Source organism: Panthera pardus, unplaced genomic scaffold (genome assembly GCF_024362965.1).
Source record: "Panthera pardus isolate Hobbes unplaced genomic scaffold, ASM2436296v1 HiC_scaffold_6, whole genome shotgun sequence".
Classification (NCBI taxonomy): domain Eukaryota; kingdom Metazoa; phylum Chordata; class Mammalia; order Carnivora; family Felidae; genus Panthera; species Panthera pardus.
The window spans coordinates 136,953,322-136,975,120 of NW_026526991.1; the positions used below are offsets into that span (position 1 = coordinate 136,953,322).

Consider the following 21,799-nt stretch of genomic DNA (forward strand, 5'->3'; position numbering starts at 1 on the left):
AATTTTGAGGTGGATCCAGAGGCTTAAACGGTAGATCATGAATCAAGTTCAAACAGCAGTCATCAGACAACACAACTACATTTTGCAGTCTACATATGAAGCCCGCCTAATTTTACCCTTGTGATCACCAACCGTGGAGAGCAATGCTGATTCCGGATAAATCTGATACACATGTACATCAAGTCTGTTAAAAAGTATTTGAATGAACTAATGGCGCAAACACACCCTTTGAATGTGCCCAGCACACGAGTGGCACAGGCAGGGCATGGGCATGGGCAGTGGGTCTCAAGCCTGAGAAGGCTTCCTGAACGGCGGGACTCACGAACTGAGTCTTGATTTGGAGACAGCGGTGATGGAGAAGGAGAGTAAACACCCGTGGGAGAAAACAGGAATGTCAGACTATGGTAGATTCCACGAAATGTAATTAGTTCAGGGAGGCTGGGGAATGTGGGCTCTGTCTGAAGTGGCAAGAATTCCAGGAATCAGATTATGAAAATCCCCCTGAGCCACAGAATGGGTTCTCTCCTGAAGAGAGAGAGGATCCAGTGAGGTGTCTTCAACCGGGAAGAGTTGCGTTTTCAAAGAGTGGTGGAGAAAGACTTGTCAGTTTTCTGGCTGGAAGGCTGATAGACTGGTTCCAAGGTAGGAGGCTAGGAGGAGCAGGGAGGTTCTGAGCTGAGCAGGGGGCAGGCTCTGGAGGAAGCAGGCGGGAGGGCTGTCTGCTAAGGCTGCAGGATGGTGGGCAGGCACCTGCGTTTCTGCCTGCTGATTCACTTCCTTTTGCCATTCATTTTGACATACTGTAAGCATTTCTTTCGTCAAGTACATGTATTTGTTTAATTAATTATCACGACAAGGGCTGCTCTGGACCTCTTGCCAATCTTCCACTTGCTAATGAGGATCCACTGCTTATGTTCTTATTTTATTTTATAACTATAATACTCTCTACGCATTCTCATCGCCAAACCTGAACATATTGGCAATCTACTTTAAATATACGCCTTGGGAATTAAGTTCAGAGGAGGAAAAGAAAAAAAAAAGGACAGTAGAAACTGAATGGAACTCCTAGAGGTGCTGGCAAGTTGAACAGAGATGAAACTATGCTTAAACAGCATGTCTCAGTCAGTTTTAACACATGTTCAAGGCTGTCCCCACCTCTCAAGAAAGTCAGGCTGAACTTAACCTGATACACAGCAGGAAGGAGAGGCCAACTAGGCTTCAGGTGGGAGTAATTTCTGAGGGATCCAGGCCATTTGTTTTCCTACTTCTAAACAGTGAAGGTTGTGGACTGGGAAACATGGAGGCAGATAGATGCTTTCATGTCCTTGGGTGTGCACTCGTGAGGTGGGTTGCCAAGGATTTGGTTTTTCCGTGTGCAAGCCTCTCTCTCTCTCTCTCTCTCTATATATATATATATCCCATAAGGTTACAATTATCACTAAGTTAATTTACTTTTAGAAACCAGATTGTCTCTAAGTTTCTCAATTTATTCCGAACGTCCATCCACTTTCTTATTTTCTACACTAACTCGAGAATCTTTTTTTTTTTTTCTGGATCCATTACCAACTGCACCTAAATGATTTCTTGCACTCAACATGTTTCAAAAATATTTATAAGTTTGTTTTGTTTTGGTTTTTTTGAGTAGGCTTCACGTCCAGTGCGGAATCCAACGCGGGGCATGAACTCACACCCCTGACATCAAGACCTGAGCCAAGACCAAGAATCAGATGCTTAACCGACTGAGCTACCCAGGCGCTCCATGTTTAAAAATTATTGACAACACATATGAATATATCTATAACACTAAAAAGTCCCAGTGATTTGCTCTTCAACCAATTTAATTAACAGTACAGGTAACATGTATGGTTCTCTATTACTCCTTCTACGTGTATTGAATTTCTCTCAGGAGAAAAGAAACACTATAGCTCGCGTGAATTTATTATTTTTTCTTACACCGTACGTTTCCAATGCCTTAAATGGCAGTTAAGATGGGCTTCAAAATACACAGGATGTGAAATATTTTTAAAACAAATTTTCTCACAACATGCTATGGAGTGAACAAAATTATTTCCTATTACAATTTTGAAAAAAAAAATCTTTATTGTAGGTCCTGAAGTAGGAAATATAGCTCATGATCCTGCAGTCTAATAAAGATCACAGTGGGCTGACTGTATAACATCTCGATTATTAGTTCTTGGCAAATTTCTCTCTAGGGTACTATTCTAAAGTTGTAAATGTCTACATCTTGAGTCCCGTGGCATCGAACAGAGATTTTACATGACGTTTTTCTGGAATCAATAAAACATCAATGCTTAAAACTGACTTTGAGAACCACAAGATTTTGGAAGATCTCTACTACCTCAAGTTTTTATTGATGTTATTAGTAGTCAAAGCATTTAATGATGACCTATTTATGAGGCATTACATTAGGTAATAAATAAATTTATAGAAACTGGTGACCTATATTCTTAACCATATTCATTCTGTGAATCTAGATTCAAATATCTGACTCTCTCATAAAAATCTCCATATGTTTCTCTTGCCTATATGACAAAGCTCAGTATTTCCAATTCTGAACTCACTAATACACTCCTTAAAACTTAATTTGTGGGGGCACCTGGGTGGCTCAGTCGGCTGAGCGTCTGACTTCGGCTCAGGTCATGATCTCACAGCTTGTGAGTTCGAGACCTGTGTCGGGCTCAGTGCTGACAGCTCAGAGCCTGGAGCCTGCTTTGGATTCTGTGTCTCCCTCTCTCTCTGCCCCTCCCCTGCTCACGCTCTGTCTCTTGCTCTCAAAAATAAATAAACGTTAAAAAAAAACCCAAAAACTTAACTTGTGGAATTGAGATTCCAAGCGATCATTCCCAGTTAGAACACTTATCTTCTTTGGAAAGAAATCGTTTATTTGGGGAAAATAGCACATACGCACATAAAAAACTATTCGGCATAAACTTCAGTTCAAGAAAACACTATGCGACTGTTTCTGAAGGGCTGGCATGCATACCAGCTGTAGTCTGTGAGAAGATGATTGGTGGAACACAGTCCAATGCTTCATTTCATTTCTGTGTCTATGCTTTCACAACGAGTGTATACTATATCTAGGGAGGACAATTCAGAAATACCAAAATTCAGGGTATTTTTATATTTCCGACTCCTTCATTCTCTATTCCAGCTCCACGAGTAACAAATCTTTGTGGGTTTCAGACCCAACGGGCTTACAGTTGCCATATTCTAATCTGAACTCCCCTGGGTGGTCCCAGTGCTAGTCCCACACTCTAGTCCTTCATCATTCTTGGTGTCCGTGAGTTCCACAGTCTTGGCCTCCAGTTCAGGTTCTGTCATCCATCTCCGTATTGCATTTATGTTTGTCAATTTCAGGACATTTCATGCTTCAAAAATCTTCAATGGATTCCCGTTGACTATATGATAAAGACAAATTATTCATTTGGCGTTTCTGTCATTCCCTAATTTAGAACTGGCTTTTTAGCTTCCCCTGGTTTTCTACCATAACATCATACACCTTATGATTCGGCCACACTGGACTCCATTCCTCTGCCCGAGTATTTGGGACCACCTTGCTTTTTCTCACCCCATTCCCTCACCCTTGAAACACCATCTTCTCTTTCTGCGTATTGAAATCTGATTTAATCATCACACTCCAGTTTAGAAGTCAGCTTCCATGGATGTTTTTACAATCTCTCCTCTGGCATTCTCCAGTAGCACGTTAATCACTTTGTGAGAATATTTTCCTCTCTGCATTTTGCTGAGACATGGCTGCTTCTTCAACTAAATTATAATTTTAGGCAAAGACCGAGCATTATTCTCATTCTTATTTCCCATAGTTCCTACTTTATATTGGATGGACATATGAATCAATGAATGAATAAAATTACATTGTTATCGACAATAATGAAGGGCACACAAATCCCTGAGAAAACCCTGAGCCAGTTTACAGTTTTGAAAATTGTATGATGTGGTCATTCGGAAAATAAATGGTCAAATTATAGATTCAATGGATAATAAATTCTAGACTCCATTGATAATAATAACATTGTGGTAGAAACAGATTTATGACATGCTCTGAAATATCATACCTCTCGTAAGTATGTAAATTCCTAATTTCCACAGTTAAAAAGTGGTTGCATTCGAGAAATACTAGAGATGAACAGACATAATTCCAGAACATTTCTTTTACATTTTCCCTGCAGAACTTGGTAGATGTTATTGTGGTTCTGCTCAGCAAGATACGGTGTTTCATAAAGGCAAAAAAATAATTTCTTCTACACCGCATTTTATCTGAGTTAGGGTTAGGATGTCCCATTATTTTAATATCAATGAACATTCACTGACTATCTACTAAGGCTAAGGCACGGTGCTGGGCAGAGCAATCCGGTGGCAATCAAGGCAGAGCTCCGGCTCTATCCTGGCCTTCGGGAATTACAGGTGCAGACTCTTATTGTCCATTCTTATAAATGCTGTAATAAACGCTAGAGTTCAGGGAGGTAGGGCAGGATTTCTGGAGGAAGTGATATCTAAGATAGTGAAAAGATTGGGAGTCTAATGATATTAATGAGCAGCAAATAACACTCCAGAGAAGAAACAGTCTTTATGGGGGCCTGAGGTTGAGACCGAACGCGAAACGCTATGAACAAACAGAACAACAATCAGGGATGGATATGAGTTCAAAAGAACACTGGGGCAGCAAGCTTGTTCAGAACTGGTACAGCTTGTGGGTAAGTACCACAGACACCATCCTGAAGACACGGGCCAGTGGCGTATAAGTAAATTCCCTGGGAGTGTACTGTGGAAAGATTAGAGGCAGGTGCTGTTAATGGGGGCGGGGGGGGGGGGGGCAGGGGACAGTAACCTGGTTGGCATATGGTGCTGACCCAAAATAGTGACAGTGACAGAAAGCAGTTAATAGAGCTGAGAGATAGTAAAGGGTTTAGATTCAAGCAGATTTGGCTACTGATTTTCATATTAAGGGTAGAGGGAAGAAAGTGGGTCAAAGACGAGGCTTAAATTTTGTCATGAACAAATTCGTGTCATCTGGACTTGAGGGAGAACTTGGGTGAGGAAGGGAAGAAATAACCTTCACTGTTTAGCCTACTCTTGTTTGGGGCTCTCTGTTACACTGTAGCATGACCAAGAGCTTTCTAACTGATACAGGCCACGAGGAATAACGTGCACGCATATATCTCCCCACACACCCCTCTACCAGTAACTGTTATTAATAGCTACAGCATGCACTTCTAAAAATCAGTAACAACAAACAACAACAACATCGCTACTGAATTTCTAAGTAAGGCTACACAGGATGGGGTGGGGGGAAGGACCTGGGCGTTGGAATATCAAGAAACAATCATACCCTTTCTCAAGGTGAAGCAAAGTGAGATCCTGGAGGGATAGGGGGACAATGGAACCTGGGGATACAGTCCTTCTGGTTTCTGGGGAGATCTCACTAATTAGGCTGCTTCCTGTGGTGAATAAAAGAAAAAAAAAAAAAAAGAAAGAAAAAAAAAACCCCACCCCCACCCCCCAACCAAACCCAGCTGAGTTTCTAGCTACATATGTAGAAGGTATATATAAATAAATGTATGTACAAATCAGTACACAAATGTACGTAAATGTGTATACACATATTTGTATTATGAAGGGTATACTATGTTTATACTTAATATTGTTATTAAGGGGTTGTGGTGGCCTCAAGGCAGGCAGGCAGGCAGGCAGGCAGGGATGGCCTGCGTAGCCCTTACGGGCAGGTCTGAGAGCTGAGCCCCCGGCCAGCTTCTCCCCAGCAGCAAAGCCGACACTGGCTTCGCGTGTTAAGCCTGAGGAAACTTCACGGGATGAGGCTGAGGCTTTCCCTCCGTTGTGACTAGCGTGCACATTTACACCCACACTTTTTCTGCCCACACACCTTCAATCCAAGCCACTACAGCTTTCCGCCCTCTCAGCAACTGGCCTCCCTCTCTCCTGCGCCGTTTTCTAAGCCAGGCTTGTTCTCGACCCCTGCGCAGTGATATCACAGCCACCAGCAGCCACAGGTCAACCTCCAAGTGTCACAAGCAGGACCCTGTCGGTGACAGGAAACCACGTCCTGGGAAGAAGAGAAAAGGCTGCCTTCAAAGGAGTCCCCGTGCACTCAGAGTCCATGAGCCAAAAGGATATGCAGAGATGCTTCAACATTTTTCAGGGCTGGTTTCTTGGTTTTTATTCAGCTCTGGTGCTGACGGACAGGGACTGATACCGACGCCCGAGGGCAAAAACCCCACTTCCCTTCAGGAAGGGGCATGTCTGACCATGATGCCCAACAGGGTGTAACCTTAGACTCTCTGTTTGTTGTGCTTTTTATTCCTTTATTGTTGTTGGCCTTGTGCTGGGTTTGTTTACCAAAGATTTATTTTATTTAGCTGAACACTAAAAATGGAAAACTTTGCACATAAAAAAGAAAAAAGAAAAGAGAAACGGAGAGAGAGGCAGGCAGGCTGTGGGTGAGGCGGGGCTCGGTCTCGAGCGCCACTCACGGGGCTCACGGTTCATGGGCGCCGATGAGGTTGGTGATGGTCAAGGTGCCAATGCACTGGAGTTGGGGGAGGGGTGAAGTGTCCCACAGGACACACGTGTTTTTCGATTCGTAAGTAGAATCAATTTCATTAATAAAGATCTTCCCACACATCCAGAGCAAACAATTAATGGGTTCCAAGGAAAAAAACCCCACATACAGTGGAATTAGAAGCATCCCAGGATAACAAAGAATATGTATAAATATGTACACCCATAATCACTGCCGTCTCAGGGAAACTTTTTTCCTTCTGCCCCTTCCTGGGCATCTTCTGCTTCCTGATAGTATTCTTTTTTTTTTTTTTTTTTTTTTTTTTTAACGTTTATTTATTATTGAGAGACAGACACAGAGGACAGCAGGGGAGGGACAGAGAGAGGGGGAGACACAGAATCCAAAGCAGGCTCCAGGCTCCCAGCTGTCAGCACAGAGCCCGATGTGGGGCTCGAACCCACAAACCGTGAGATCATGACCTGAGCTGAAGTTGGGTTGCTCAACCGACCGAGACTGAGCCACCCAGGCGCCCTAATAGGATTCTGATCCTCATCAAGATGAGGGGTTCTTCTTGTCAAATCATCGATGTCACTGAAGCGCATGAAAGATTATATGGCTTAATAATAAGGATCTGAAAAAACACTAAAGTGAATGCGAATTTGAAGGCGGATGTGTCCTCCATATAAACCCTAATGTCGGCGTAATCCACGTGAGACTATGACAAAGCTAATGCTTGTGGACTTTTTTTTTTTTTTTTTTTTCAGGAAAATCAAGTCAATGGGTTCCTTTCAATTTATAAATGAAGGCGTCGCATGGCCCCTGCTAGAGCCCAACACCGCTATCCCCGCCCATCTCCACGGTGCCTGTGTGCCGGCTGACGCACGCCCACTCCTGATGCGGGCAATGAACGGCGGCCAGGACTCTCCTTGCACTTCACTTCTATGAAAAATACTGCAGGAATAAGCCATTTTTGACTCTCATAAAAAATAAAAAAAAATACACTTTAACATTGCCAGCAATGAATCTTTCTGAAAACTATCATCTTAAGGGTCACGGGCAACCAGTTTTCTTGTCAAATTCGCTGAAATTAAACTGAAAAAAAAAATCCACTCTTTTAAGGGAAAGCCATGGGGGAATGCAGCAGGCTAACAGTGAGACGAAACCAAACTCCATCGTTTTGGGGGACAGGTTGCACTGACTGCCTCCTCCTCTGGGATATACAACCTGCCTCCCTCCCTGCTCTGGTCCCTTCACTTTGGAGACAATGGATCCTCACTGTGAATATTTCATGGGAATCTGACTCTCCTTTATGGCTTGGTCCTATTTTTCTTCCGGTTTCTTTACAGCTTTCACTGGTGATAAAATACGTTTCAGGTTGGACATACAGTAGGGAAAGCAGTGTTTCCCAGGGCTTGAGTCTGATAAAATGAGTTCAATTTTCCTACTGGTTTCTCTCGAGAGACAGGCAGCACCTACCTGTTTTCAGCACAGGGATAACTGGCACCCAAAGACTACTGTAGTCACAGTTATGCCAAAAGAAATTAAAATCAACAATGACATAAGACGTATTTACTATGGGAATATGAAATTTCAGAACAGAAATCTGTGCAATTTAACATACTGTTCACTGTCAGATAATGAAAAAAAAAAAAGCTAGAAGTTCTACTCACATAACTAACAGTTATGTGTACTGAAGACTTGCAGGGACTTTTCCTAACACGGCGCAGTTTCAAAAGCAGAGAAGAGAAAACCCCATCTGTTGCTGAAGGTGGAGGGGTGAATTCCTCAGTTATCATTTAGAAGATAAGCTGTGTGAGGCCCGTGGGAGCTTCCTCCCCTTTAAGCACATATATGTGAGTGGCTATTATAGTGTGGCTCTGTCAGGGGAACTTAGCAACGAGATAAAGTAACAGCTGTATATTTTGTAGAGAAGTTTGCTTAGGAAGGCAGTTGCCATGGGAACGCCCGGGACTAGCGATTGGATTTTGTGTTGTATGAAAGTGATGAGTTTACTTTGTCTGGATTACGTGCTTCGCACTGGCAACTTCTGGAGGGGGAAAAAAAGAGAGAGAAAGAATAGTCTTTTCCGGACATTTGCATATTAAAAAGCAATCCGCGTCATTTTCGAAGAGACGAGGCACACACGTTCCTGCCAGGCTTCTTCATGGAGGAAGCACATGCTGACACCAAAAATCGCACGTTGTGTGAATTCCTATTTCCAAAGACCTCTGACCGCTTTGTGCTGTGGGTCCATCTTATTCAAACGCGTCTCATTCAACTCCAAGTCCTCAGAAATTTGCCTAAAATACTTGCAGCTGGGAGATGTAAAAAAAATCTTATGAATGAGCAAAAACGAAGTGAATTATACTCCGTGGGGAAGTCTCTCAATGAAAAATCTGGTAGACAGGCTCTTGGTGGGGGTCGGGGGAGGGAACGGGAAACAGATGCTGGCTGATAAGAATTTGCTTATTTTAACAGGGAGACACCAGTGTATGTGCTGGGGTTCCAGTGAATGGGGGTCTGGCTCCACCATTTTCTCTCTGCAGGTGGCAGGACAGCAGCGAACTGAACTATCCTGATCAGAAGATGAGACGCATTTTCCTATTCCTTTTGTTCCGATGCAGGAATTCAAGATGGCCATGAGCCACGGGCGGGGGGCCTACAGAATAGGAATTTATCCCACAGTCCCACAGAGCCCGCCGAGGCCAAGGCTGCCCGCCACCAAGGAATGAACACCAAGGCAAGTTCACGCTCCCCTCCAAACCGCACCCCTGCCCTGTCCCCCAGGCTTCCAGGGCAAGCCTGAGCGAGAAAACCTGTTTTGCAGATGCCTAGACAAGGCTGGATGAGATCTGACACATCGAGGGGATTATTTATCTCGTCCTGAGTGTAGGAAAAGATCACCTCCCCACCAAGACCAAAAATCTTTTTGTTAAAGAGAAACTCAGAAAGGTTATGGGAAGACAGATGGAGAAGGGGCAGATTTTTTTGAAGTCAGGTCACTGCAAGGACTAGGACACTTGAGCCTACAGACCTTCAACAGTTTAGCAAAGTCTACCTTCCCAGGACGTGTCTTTTTTGAAGAGCAATAAAGTGGTTGAGTCTTGCTGTCTGAGCTTGGTTTTTCCTTTGAGATAGGAAGTGAGCTCCACAGTTATCCCCTCTTTATCCTTCCTTATTTGTTTCCTAAGTGAAAAATTTGGGAGATGATGGGAGCCTCCTTGAATTTTTCTGTTGACATTTTTCAGGGCTTGCTGGCATGACTGGAGGTCATTTTATAGGGAACTGCATCCTATTGGACCAGGGATATAACAGCAATTACAATGGGTGACATTGATTTAATGTGCACATGCGTCCACCACTGGGGCTTCTAAGTACCACTGCACTGTTTCTTTGGAATGATACTGCAAAGCCAGCGCCACTGTAATCTCCCCTTTATAGATGAGGACACTGAAGGAGAGGCCCTGCAACTTGCCTAAAAGAGGCTCATTTTGGAGCTGGAACTTGTCAGGCTGCCACCCTGAAAGCTGAGATCCTGAGTCCATAACTACACTGGAAGGTGCCCTCACCTCCCACAACTCAGAGGACATCCTGGGCCACCCTCCGCACCTAAACAATCACCTCGTCCGGACTCTGAAGACCAAAGCTGCTGTGTACAGCTAAGAGTCGTGGAGCGTATCAGAGCTCACTCTCCAAACCGTATTATCCCATACACTTCTTGTTACTCAATTTTGCTATTAATCGGGAAACTACTCAGCTATTTGGAAATGTCTTGAAGGTCCTAATGTACTCAACACACCATGACTTAATTTGACTGTTGCCAAACTATGTTTTAAAACTATTTCCAGTTGGGGCACCTGGGCGGCTCAATCGGTTGGGCGTCCGACTCCGGCTCAGGTCATGACCTCACGGTTCGTGGGTTCGAGCCCCGTGTCAGGCTCTGTGCTGATGGCCCAGAGCCTGGAGCCTGCTTCGGATTCTGTGTCTCCCTCTCTCCCTCCCTACCCTGCTCTTGCTCTGTTTCCCTGTCTCTCAGAAATAAATACACATGAAAAAAATTAAAGAAAAAATAAAACTGTTCCCAGTTGAAGTCCTTAAAATATATGTGAAATAAACAAAATCAGGGGTACACAGAAATGGAACATAGGGACTATAAGAATATAATTTAAAAAAATTAAAATTTACCCAGAGTCCTCTGAGTTTCAGAAAGTTTATCTATGGATAGGGTAACAAGCTATTATTTTGTCTTCACTTTGGATGTCGAAAGGAAAAAATAAGTTTATCTTGGAATAGAAATCACACAAGCTATATAATGAAGGGTATGTTCTGTCAATGCTTTGTAAGCCCAGGGTTTTGCCAGGAATTTAGTAAAATTTCTAGAAATTTCTTCCACGCAGAATCTTTCAAAAGAAGCTCTTGCTTTGAGGCTATAGCTCAAAATCCAAGGCTTCAGGTCAAAAGGATCAGGATGATTCTGTAGTTTAGTAATTCTGGAGATCCACACATTTATTTCAATAGCTGAAAGTGCTATAATCTGACACTTTTTTGCATAATCTCTTATTTAACAGCTTTCTATCAAGCCCTGGAAAATAATTTGACATTTCCAGAAACCCAATATTGCTTCTTAATACAATACTGAAACAAAAATTTTTTTTAGCTGAAATACCAAAATAATGAAATATGTGCTCCAATTTGGAAATAAGCAAATCAAAATTATACAGATGAAAATAAATGTGGAGTATTGATTTTAGCAATAATAGCTAGCATTACTTTCAGGGGAAGTTCTCTTTTCTTACTCTGTTGCCTTGACTTCACTTACCCTCCCGTCCCCGTTTCACTGAGTACGAAAAACTAGGAAATGGCTGCGGATTCAGTAGGATTTCCGAGCCCAAGAGAACACGGTGAGCCAGAGCTGATGCTGAACTGTATCCACCTGGGAAATGCCTTTAACTCTTCTGTTAACAAACCCCACTCACAGCAACACCACAGCTGTATTAGCACCGACGTGGCACCCTGCCTAGGTGCTAGTGGATGAGGCCCATTAGCTCTATGTCTGAGTTCTAGAAAGAACCGAGTTTTTGTATGTATGTATGTACGTATGTACGTATGTATGTATGTATGTATGTATTGTTAAGAGAGAGACAGCAAGTGGGGGAGGGAGAGAGACAGAGGGAGACAGAGAATTCCAAGCAATGTTCATGCTGTCGGCGCAGAGTCTGATGTGGGGTTCAAACTCAATGGAACGGGAGATCATGACCTTTGCTGAAATCAAGAGTCGGATGCTTAACCGACTGAGCCACCCAGGCGCCCTGAAAGAATCCAGTTTCTAATGTGGTGGAGGTGAGTTGTGCCTATAAACACTCGAGATGTATGGTCTTGTTGAAAGCAAGGGTGTGCAGCTCAAAAACATCACTCACAATTGACCAAGTCATTCTTGTACTAAGGAAGCTCTTTAAGAAATAACGCCAGACTTCACGAGGTGGCGGCTGAACTCTAGAATGAACTGCCAAGACTGCTATGAGTGTACATGCTGAGATTTTAGGAGACTCAGATATCTAGCACTGCTTGTCAAATCCAGACCAGTTCTGACATGGTTTATTTCCTAAGGCCCCCCCATAGGACTATCTTTCTTCCGGCTTCCACTACATAGACGTCTATGGTAAAAGTTCGATCGAGATGTTACTTTCTGTTGAGACGGGAGAGGAATAGAAAGAGAGAACTAAGTTTTATGGTATGAACTTCTGGGTCACCAAATCCAATATTTGTTTAATTTCTTGCAGATTTTTGAGGTCGTACCACAAGTATACTTGAAATTCAAACTAACGTTAGCTCTGAAGAAATGTAAACTTGGAGATCTTATGTCCCCATAAGAAACTACTTTTAATACAAATAACATATTTTTTGAATATTTTGAATATGCTATTAAAAAGGTGTTTTAATTAACCAGACATGTTTTCATAATCGTTAATGTTGTTTTCCATTATAATTACAGTGAGAGTATTGGATTATCTGTCTACTCCCCACACCGCGGCCTCTTACTGGGAAACGACCCTTGCACAAATCCACATGGTCACATGGGTGACTCCCAGCACCTGTGACGGTCTTGTGTTTAGGCAACAATCACCTCAAACGGGGCCCACCTAATTAGACCAGGCCACCGAGAGGTTCATTGCCAAGGAATCACAATTGGGGCTAAGAGGCTTATCCGATTTCTTGACCATATGCTGGATCCTTACCATGTTTGAAGCTTCTGGAAGCTTTGATCTCTACCATGTGGATGAGTGAAGACAGTGGCAAAGACACAAGCATGATGCCGACCCACAGAGGATGTCTTTCCAGGACCTTTCATTCCAGATGGGTCTTTAAAATAACTCAAAGCATCTGCCATTCAGGTTGCCTTTCTTCTTCTCCAAGTGTTTCATTCTGAAAATAAATAAATATGTTTTAAAAATGTGTAAGTATGGGGCACTTGGGTGGCTCAATCAGTTAAACATCCAACTTCTGCTCAGGTCATGATCTCACAGCTCGTGAGTTCAAGCCCTTCATCGGGCTCTGCACTAACATCATGGAGCTTGCTTTGAATCCTCTGTCCCTCTCTCTCTTTGCTCCTCCTCCAGTCTCTCTCTCTCTCTCTCTCTCTCTCTCTCTCCCCCTCTCTCAAAAATAAACATTAAAAAAAAGATAAAGTGTGTTAAGTATGATACAAAAGGGTTTTCTGACATAAAGAATTATCAGAGACTCATGAGTGCAAATTACCATTATAGAACAATCTGGAAGTAATGCCTCATTGTAAATTATCCTCAAAAAATTCACATTATGTCTTAATGAACAGCACAACAACAAATGTTCAGGAAAGCTAATTTGTAAGAGACGAAAACATCAAAACTAAAAGTAATTCAAATGTGACATAAATACACTCACAGGACAGGAGACGGTGGAAGAGGTTTCAGGGTTTAGGCAGGAAGTATTTCCCTCCTTTCACTCAAAGCACTAACAGCTTTAGGAAATCAAGTAACGCATTTCTGGCGGGCTTAGCAACGTCTTTATCAAATAATTTTCCCTGTCTAATAGTGACTGTGAATTCGCATTTGGTGGTAGGTGAGAAGGGAAGTATGTACTTGTCACGGAAGGTTTTATCACGCGTATCCCCAAGCTATGGGAAATTGCTCACTTATTTTAATCTGATGCACCATGAAGCCACCACATTTTTGCCTATTATCTGTGACAGACTATAGGACACTTCTGTTGCTCACAAGTTTTAAATGCATTAATATGCCTTTTTATAGCTTGCTCCCTTGGCACATGTGAGTTTTGCATGTTGAAGCGTTCACGCAAGATGCTCTTAAGGGACAAAAATGACAAGATATTCTATCTAGCTTCCTGTTAAAGAACTTCTAACAGAAGAGTCAATTATTTTTTTATTATCATGTAACAAAGGCCTACCAGACATAGGTCTAATCTTGTCTGTGCTTGATCATACAGCTCTCACCCAGGGCATCTCCAGACTGTTATGAAATACAAAGTCTAAAATAAGGTTACCTAATATTATTACTTTGGGTTAGTTGTCTTGGAATAAAATAAATCAGTTTGCTTTTTAAATAAAAAAAAAATTTTTTTGGAGAGACAGAGCTAGTGGGCATGCGCACAAGGGAGGGGCAGACAGAGGGGGAGAGAATCTTAATGGAGAAGGCCCCGTGCTCTGCATGGAGTCCAACGTGTGACCACACGACCCTGGGGTCATGACCTGAGCTGAAATCAAGAGTCGGATGCTCAATCAACCAAGTCACATTTAGGATGAGCCCCTAAGTGAAATTTTTGGTAAACAAAAATTTCCACTGTTTTCGAAAATACTTACTTGCCCAATAAAAGATCTTTATTTTATCTTTAATTTCTTGTCTAGATAATTTGTAACCTAGAAATAACTTTCAACGTAAAGATATTTGCAAGACTACAGCAGAGAGTCTCTTTGTTTTTCCTGAACCATTTGGAAATAAGCTGTCAGCACGATGCTCCGTCACTTGTAAACATTTCGGTGTGTAATGCTCACACACTAGAACATTCTCTTACGTAACCAAAACGCAAATGTCAAAATCAGGAAATTAATATTATACATCATCACCATCTAATCTATTCATTCAAATCTTGCCAATTGTTCCAATAATACCCTCTGGGAAGGCAGAAGATCTAACTCAGAAGGCATGTTGTACTCAACTGTTCTGCCTCGTAGTCTCCTCCGATCTGGATTAGTGCCTCAGACTTTCCGTGTCCTTCCTGACCTTGAACATTTGAAGAGTACATGACAGTTATTTTCACAAATCTCCTTGAGTTACAAGTGTCTCTGGTGGAATCACTTAAGAAATGGTAGACTTCTCACTTACTGCTTTCCTTTTTCCCTTTTCTTGCTTCCAAGATGAAAAATCATAAAATAATTTTAGATAAGGAGCACCTGGGTGGCTCAGTCGGTTAAGCGTCTGACTTCAGCTCAGGTCGTGATCTCATGGTTGATGAGCCTGAACCCCAAGTCGGGCTCTGTGCTGACAGTGCAGAGCCTTCTTTGAATCCCCCGTCCCTGTCTCTCCCTGCCCCTCCCCCTCTCGTGTTCTCGCTCTCTCAAAAATAAATAAACATTAAAAAATTTAACAAACGGGCTCCTGGATGGCTCAGTTGGTTAAGCGTCCGACTTCAGCTCGTGTCATGATCTCACGGTTCCTGAGTTTCAAGCCCCGTGTTGTGCTCTGTGCTGACAGCTCAGAGCCTGGAGCCTGATTCGGATTCTGTGTGTGTGTCTCTCCCTGTCCCTCTCCTGCTTGTGTTGTCTGTCTCTATCTCTCTCTGTCTCTCAAAAGTAAATACATAAACGTTAAAAAATTAAAAACATAATTTAAGTAAAAAATATTTCAGTTTCATCTCGACTATCTCCCAAATATGAATAAAACTCACATATGGGCTTATAATAAAAATATGAATTTGCAAAATGGCAATCTGGAGTTGAAGACTCCTAAGGAGATCATGCAAGTCCTAAAAGCATTCAACACAGGAATACCCACTGGATTTCCCCGATGACCCAAAATCTCAGACCTTGGTATCACTTCATTGTCAAAAACTGACGGGAAACTAAAAGTAATGAGATATGCTTCAATTATAACCAAAGATAAATGAAAATTCCTATTCTCATCCTCTTTCAAAATTGTCATGAGACTCAGAACTGCCCACCCTGGGCTTAGAAGACAAATCTGCTTTTAATTTCATCGGTTTCCACTTCTGTAATTGGAAGAATTGATCGTGCACACCATTTTTAAAAGCCCTACAAATGTGCTAAAAATATTATGGCCACTATATGGGTTTCCATGTGCACTTGGGTCGGTTTACAAAGCACTCATTGGATAAGTGAATTACGTTTTAAATACCTGGAAATAATAAGTTAACGTGGAATTTCTACATTTAAAGAAATCTCTTCAAAAAGACAAGGATAGTTATAAGAGAATCTGTTGTTTGAGAATCGCCACAATATACTGAGTCGCTCACACCCACTGGAACGGTTCTTGTGGGAAACAAAAGAAACGAAACCAGAAAATAACAAGTGTTAACAAGAATGTGGAGGAATTAAAATCCTGGTGCTGCTGGCAGGGCTGTAAAGTGATGCAGCAACTACGGAGAACGGCGCGGTGGTTCCCAACAAATCAAAAACAGATTTGCTATATGGTCCAGCAATCCCAGCAAACTGGCTCCCACAGTGGCCGTCCTGTTCTGCGTTCGCAGCAGGGGTGAACGAGCGTCCCTGCTGCCCCAGGAGCGCGCCCCAGTCTGGTGCCCTCCGCGGTTTGGATTTCATCATTCCGCAGGTGCGCAGGCTTTCCTCACTGCTGTTCTCACCTGCAGTTCCCCGATGGCACAGGACGTGGAGCATCTTTCCGTGTGCTTATCTGCCATCTGTATGCTTTCTTCGGCGAGGGATCTGCTCAGGTCTTCTGCCCATTTTTAACCGTATTGTTTTGTTTTCTTATTGGTGAGTTTTAAGAGTTCTTTTTCTATATTGGATGACGGTCCTTTATCAAATGTATCTTTTGCCAAGTGTGTTCTTCCAGTTTGTGGCTTGTCTTCTTTTGTTTCGTTGTTTTTGTTTTTGCTTTTTTTTTTTTTTGGTAATCAAATTTAACATATTACACAAAAGCAATACTTACTGGGAGAAAGAGGGTCAAAGGCAGTAAAATTAAACCAATATCATGGTACTGTTGATGGCTTTTAAGTATGTGCTTGTATTTCTTCTATTAATGTGAGTTACAAATTGAAGTGCATTTCTGTTTTTTTTTTATTCTACATGTGTATGATTAGACTAACCTTGTAAGCAAAAGGTCACACTATCTGCTATCAGTAATACCAATATGCTGGTGACATTCACTCTTCCTTGGCTCTTGACTATGCCATTGGGTCCGCTGCCCCTGGTTGCCTTCTATTTAGCTGAAAGGCCAGGGAGCGAATGGAAGTCTTATCGCCTTCATTTGAAATTGGGAGAATAGATTGGCTAAGAGGTCATTTCATGTGTGCCATGTACAAAAGTCATGGATTAAAGACAATTTTCAGTTTCATGTTTTACTTTCCTTTCAGTGCACTGACCACAGGAGAGAGAAGAACACCCATTGTCTTCAGGATCCAGGGAGCATTGGGAATCCCTCACAACACCCCTGGGTGCCTCTGCATACAGCAATAATAATTAGCCTACTCATCCACCCAGTAGATCCAGTGAAACTACGTGCATGACACTTTTTCTTTTCCGAATAGGATTGGGTAGCTCCCTGTACTACTTTTGGTCTCTGAACTAGCACAGACAGCATTACCTTCCCAGAAGGAGTTCATACACCTGCATTCATGGTTATATTTTTTTAATTTGTTCATTTTGCTTTGACAGCCATGACTGCATGTTCTGTGTTTCACCAATGAGCCCAACGGTGAACTGAATCAGCTCCTTTTTCCAACCCATGAGTTCAGCCAGCCTATGTAATGCAGTGTTTCATCATAAAGGAATAGTTCCGATCATTTTCTGTTAGGTTTGTGGTTGTAGACACGGTCAGGCCATTCACAGAAAAACAAAACACCAGTGAAAGAAATCTCCTTGTGGCAGGCATGGGGGGTGGGGAGGTGTCTACGATTTTGTGGAGGCAGCTCAGTGGACAGAGGCAGCAGGCTGATCTGTATTTAAGTTTCAGGCTTGTTGTGCGTTGTTTGAAAATGTTATGCTTACATTGATAAGAAAAATAATTAAGATAAGACTTCCTGAAATAGAGATATTTTCGAGTTCTCCTCTAGGCTCATGATGTAACCCTGAAACCCCTGTGGTATTTCAGGCTAATTTAGATTTGCAGTGTTCCAGGATGAGCTCATCTCTGGAGCATCAGTTTAAGGGAAAGGACTGGATAGGAGACGTGCAATTATCTGGGAGTCCAACTCCCCAGTCCCCGCCATTGTGAGAAGCAAGAGGTGCTTCCCTTTTGTCACTGATTTTGTAAGGACTGGTTAATACTTATTATCATAAGTTTTTGCAAGGAATTGTCCTTATTTCCCTATTTTTTAGCACTATGAGTACATATAAACAAAGAAAATAATGGTATGGAATTCATTGCAGAATTTAAATCATCACACAGGAAAGGAAAGATTTGATCTTTTGCTCAATAAAAAGGAATCTGTAGAATTGAGATCCTGGTAGATAGATACTGAGGTGTGGTTCTAATGGATATAATATCTTTTAAGGGAAACAGAATGAGAAAAAAAAATATCCTGAGGTTCTCAATGGTCTATTTAGAAGGTGATCAAAGGAAATAAATGATTATATTTTCAAAAGTAAATTTCTAGCTGCATAATGAAAATAGTAAATATCATATCTCACAGCAAAACTAAAAATAAAAGGATAGATATTAAATCATAATTCTCACCACCTCTAGGATCTTAATGACTGGCAATGAGTATCATATGTACAAAAAGTGGTCATAATTTAACAAATTTGGAATCTGCCTAAGAAAATGAACCATAAGGAGGGCATACCAACTGAAAAAAATTTCAACAATAAGCAGAAACGTCACATAAGTCCTTAACAGTTGCATGCAATCAAAAAGATATAAATATTTGGGGCGCCTGGGTGGCTCGGTTGGTTAAGCATCCGACTTTGGCTCAGGTCATGATCTCACGGTCCGTGAGTTCGGGCCCCGCGTCGGGCTCTGTGCTGATGGCTCAGAGCCTGGAGCCTGCTTCCGATTCTGTGTCTCCCTCTCTCTCTTCCCCTCCCCTGTTCATGCTCTGTCTCTCTCTGTCTCAAAAATAAATAAACGTTAAAAAAAAGATATTAATATTTTTTTAAATTTAAAATAGGGGAAAAAAGTAGGAACCTCAATATTTTGCCCACAAACAGTATTTTCTCAAAATATACATAGCGTTCTGCTAACTAATGGAAAATACAAAGAAATACTTGTGAATATAACATTTGAAAAGCAAATGAGTTTAGGTACTAGAAAATAAAATGAAATAAACCAAAGGAGATTATTTTGAATGGAAAAGTACAATTACATTAAAATATACTGAGTTATAATTCAAAGCAGAGCACTTAAGACACTGCCTCATTTTTACAGTGCTCAGCTAGGAGAAGACGATGAGTTTGAAGACAATCATACACAGGTACAGTGTTATTAGTTCAGAAAGATATCAACAACTCCCATACATGCACTGTGTGTATCTGAGAGGTAACACGCTTGGACGTGTTGGGGACACAGACAAAACTTGGGATGTTCAGGATGTCTCTGCAGCAGGCATCTTTACCCCTGGCTCATGCTCAAGGAAACAGAGATCATGAATATTCAAAAACTCAATTCACAAAGCCAGTAAATAAACACAAAATACACATTGAATTACAATGTGGCAAACCTTGGGAATGGCTGAAACGACCCCAAAGCCATTAGCAAGAACTATTTTGTGTATATGCACAGACAGCATGCATTTACAATCAGAAATACCATATCACTGGGGTGCCCGGGTGGCTCAGTCGGCTAAGCTTCTGACTTTGGCTCAGGTCATGATCTCAAGGTTCATGAGTTCAAGCCCCAAATCGGGCTCTGTGCCGACAGCTCGGAGCCTGGAGCCTGTTTCAGATTCTGTGTCTCCCTCTCTCTCTGCCTTTCCCCCACTCACACTCTGTTTCTCTCTGTCTTTCAAAAATAAATAAACATTAAAAAAAATGAAAAAGAGACAAACCAAAAAACAGACTCTTAACTATAGAGAACAAACTGGTGGTTTGGGGGTGGGTGAACTAGGTGGTGGGGATTAAGAGTACACTTATGATGAGCACTGAGTAATGCATAGATTGTTGAATCATTATATTTTATACCGAAGACTAACATGGCACTGTATGATAACTATATCGAATTAAAATAATTAATAATAGTAATAATAATAATAATAATAATAATACAGATCTTTATATTGAGAATTCTTTTGTCTTTAGGATACTCAGGGAAGTTCCAGAAGACCTACCACAGCAAAGGGACCAGATTGGAAGTTTCATACTAGATGTTACCTTGGTGTGGGTCGGAGGAAGGATGGGTTGCAGGAGCCCAAATTGGCTAATTCCAAAAGGATAGGAGCCACTCCAGCCCACTGTGAAGGGAAGTTAGAGGGTCAGCACAACTGAAGTAAGTTCAGTCACTTGTTACTATTTTCTTCATTTACAGGTTTGGAAAAAGAGGTAAGAGAGATTGGAGAGGCCAACTAAGGCTGAGAATGATTTAAGAAACCACAATAACGTTTTATCGTGCTGCGAATAGCGTATGTTTCCAAACCTGTGATTAAGTGATGTGGCAGTGATGTGGGGCCATGGCCTGCAGCCCTCGCTGCAGTTATGAGGGGCACTGACCTCCTGTGGTCAAGATGGTGAGGCAGAAGGTAAATGTTTCCTACACAGTATCTATTCTCTTCCTCCACAGAACCTCACATTGATTCAGGGCAGGATGCACACATCCAGAAGATTAAACGTTCCGTCTCTTTTTCGTCTCGTCATGGCATGTGGCTATACTCTGGCCAACAGGGTGCAAGCAGAAATGTGTGGGAATTTCAGGAAGACTCTATAAAGGGAGGGGGATCAACCTTCTCCTTCCTCCACCCTGCTGCCCAGAATGCTCACGTGATGGAAGAAGGCCAGCAGCCACACTGAGCCATGAGGCCCACACTGACGGACCGAAGCACAGAAAGCGCAGAGACTTCAAGGCTTGGGGAGCAGCCATACCATCTCTAAACTGCCAGATGAAGGGCTTTTTTTTTTCAATGTTTGTTTACTTTTGAGACAGAGCACGAGCAGGGGAGGGACTGAGAGAGAGGGAGACACAGAATCTGAGGCAGGTTCCAGACTCTAAGCTGTCAGCACAGAACTTGACAGGGGGCTCGGACTCACAAGCCATGAGATCATGACCTGAGTCAAAGTCGGAAGCTTAACCGACTGAGCCACCCAGGTGGCTCCGATGGGCTTCCTTTCTTGTGAGAGATGGAAACATCCATCTTTTCAGAATCACTGCTGTTTGGGGCTTCTCTGTTACATTAAGCCACGTGCAATTCTGCGTGATAGGAAGGGGCATGGAAAGGGGGTTGGGAAGTCACTCTCGGGCTTAGGACAAAGAAAGGAGGAAGGACTGGGAAAGCATTTCTGGCCACGTCATCCCCTCCTCCGGGCTCCATGTGAATTGCCAGGAGAGAGGTGGGAACTTTCACCCTGAGTACCTTCTAGGGAAACAACACACCAGAAGGGCTCATGTTGTTTTAAGAGTCTTCATCGTGTTCTGTCGTTCTGCACGCAACGCGACCTTGAGCTTTCTACGACTGGTGACTCAGTGTCCCCAGTTTGTGGACATTGCCCCTACAGGTCACTGTTGAGCAGTAATCCAGATGTGATCTGATCCACAGAGACTTGGAGAAGCACAAGAGTCCCACCCACCTCTAATGGAGGCGGAGCGGGTGAGACTCAGGATGCCGCACAGCTACCCAGCGTCCCGGAGGCAGGGCTCCAGCGGAAGGAAGCGATGCCCAAGGGACTTCAACAATGGTGGATCCATACAGAAGAAGGAATATTATTCAGCCGAGGGCAGGAAGGAAATCCTGTCACTTGTGATGACAGGGGTGAACTGGGGGAAGGGGCATCATGCTAAGTGAGACAAGTCAGACAGAGAGAGACAAATGCTGTGCGGTGTCACTTACATGGGGAATCTAAAGGGG

At 42.6% G+C, this 21,799-nt stretch overlaps 1 long non-coding RNA gene across 1 annotated transcript in view; it reads right to left on the bottom strand.

The window, feature by feature from the left end:
• LOC128775023 (uncharacterized) overlaps window positions 1-21,799 on the bottom strand; it is a 128,646-nt gene that overhangs the window by 71,682 nt on the left and 35,165 nt on the right. The window contains exon 2 of the long non-coding RNA XR_008419597.1: window positions 12,793-12,979. This is a non-coding gene — a long non-coding RNA (uncharacterized LOC128775023). The remainder of the gene's footprint in view (window positions 1-12,792; window positions 12,980-21,799) is intronic.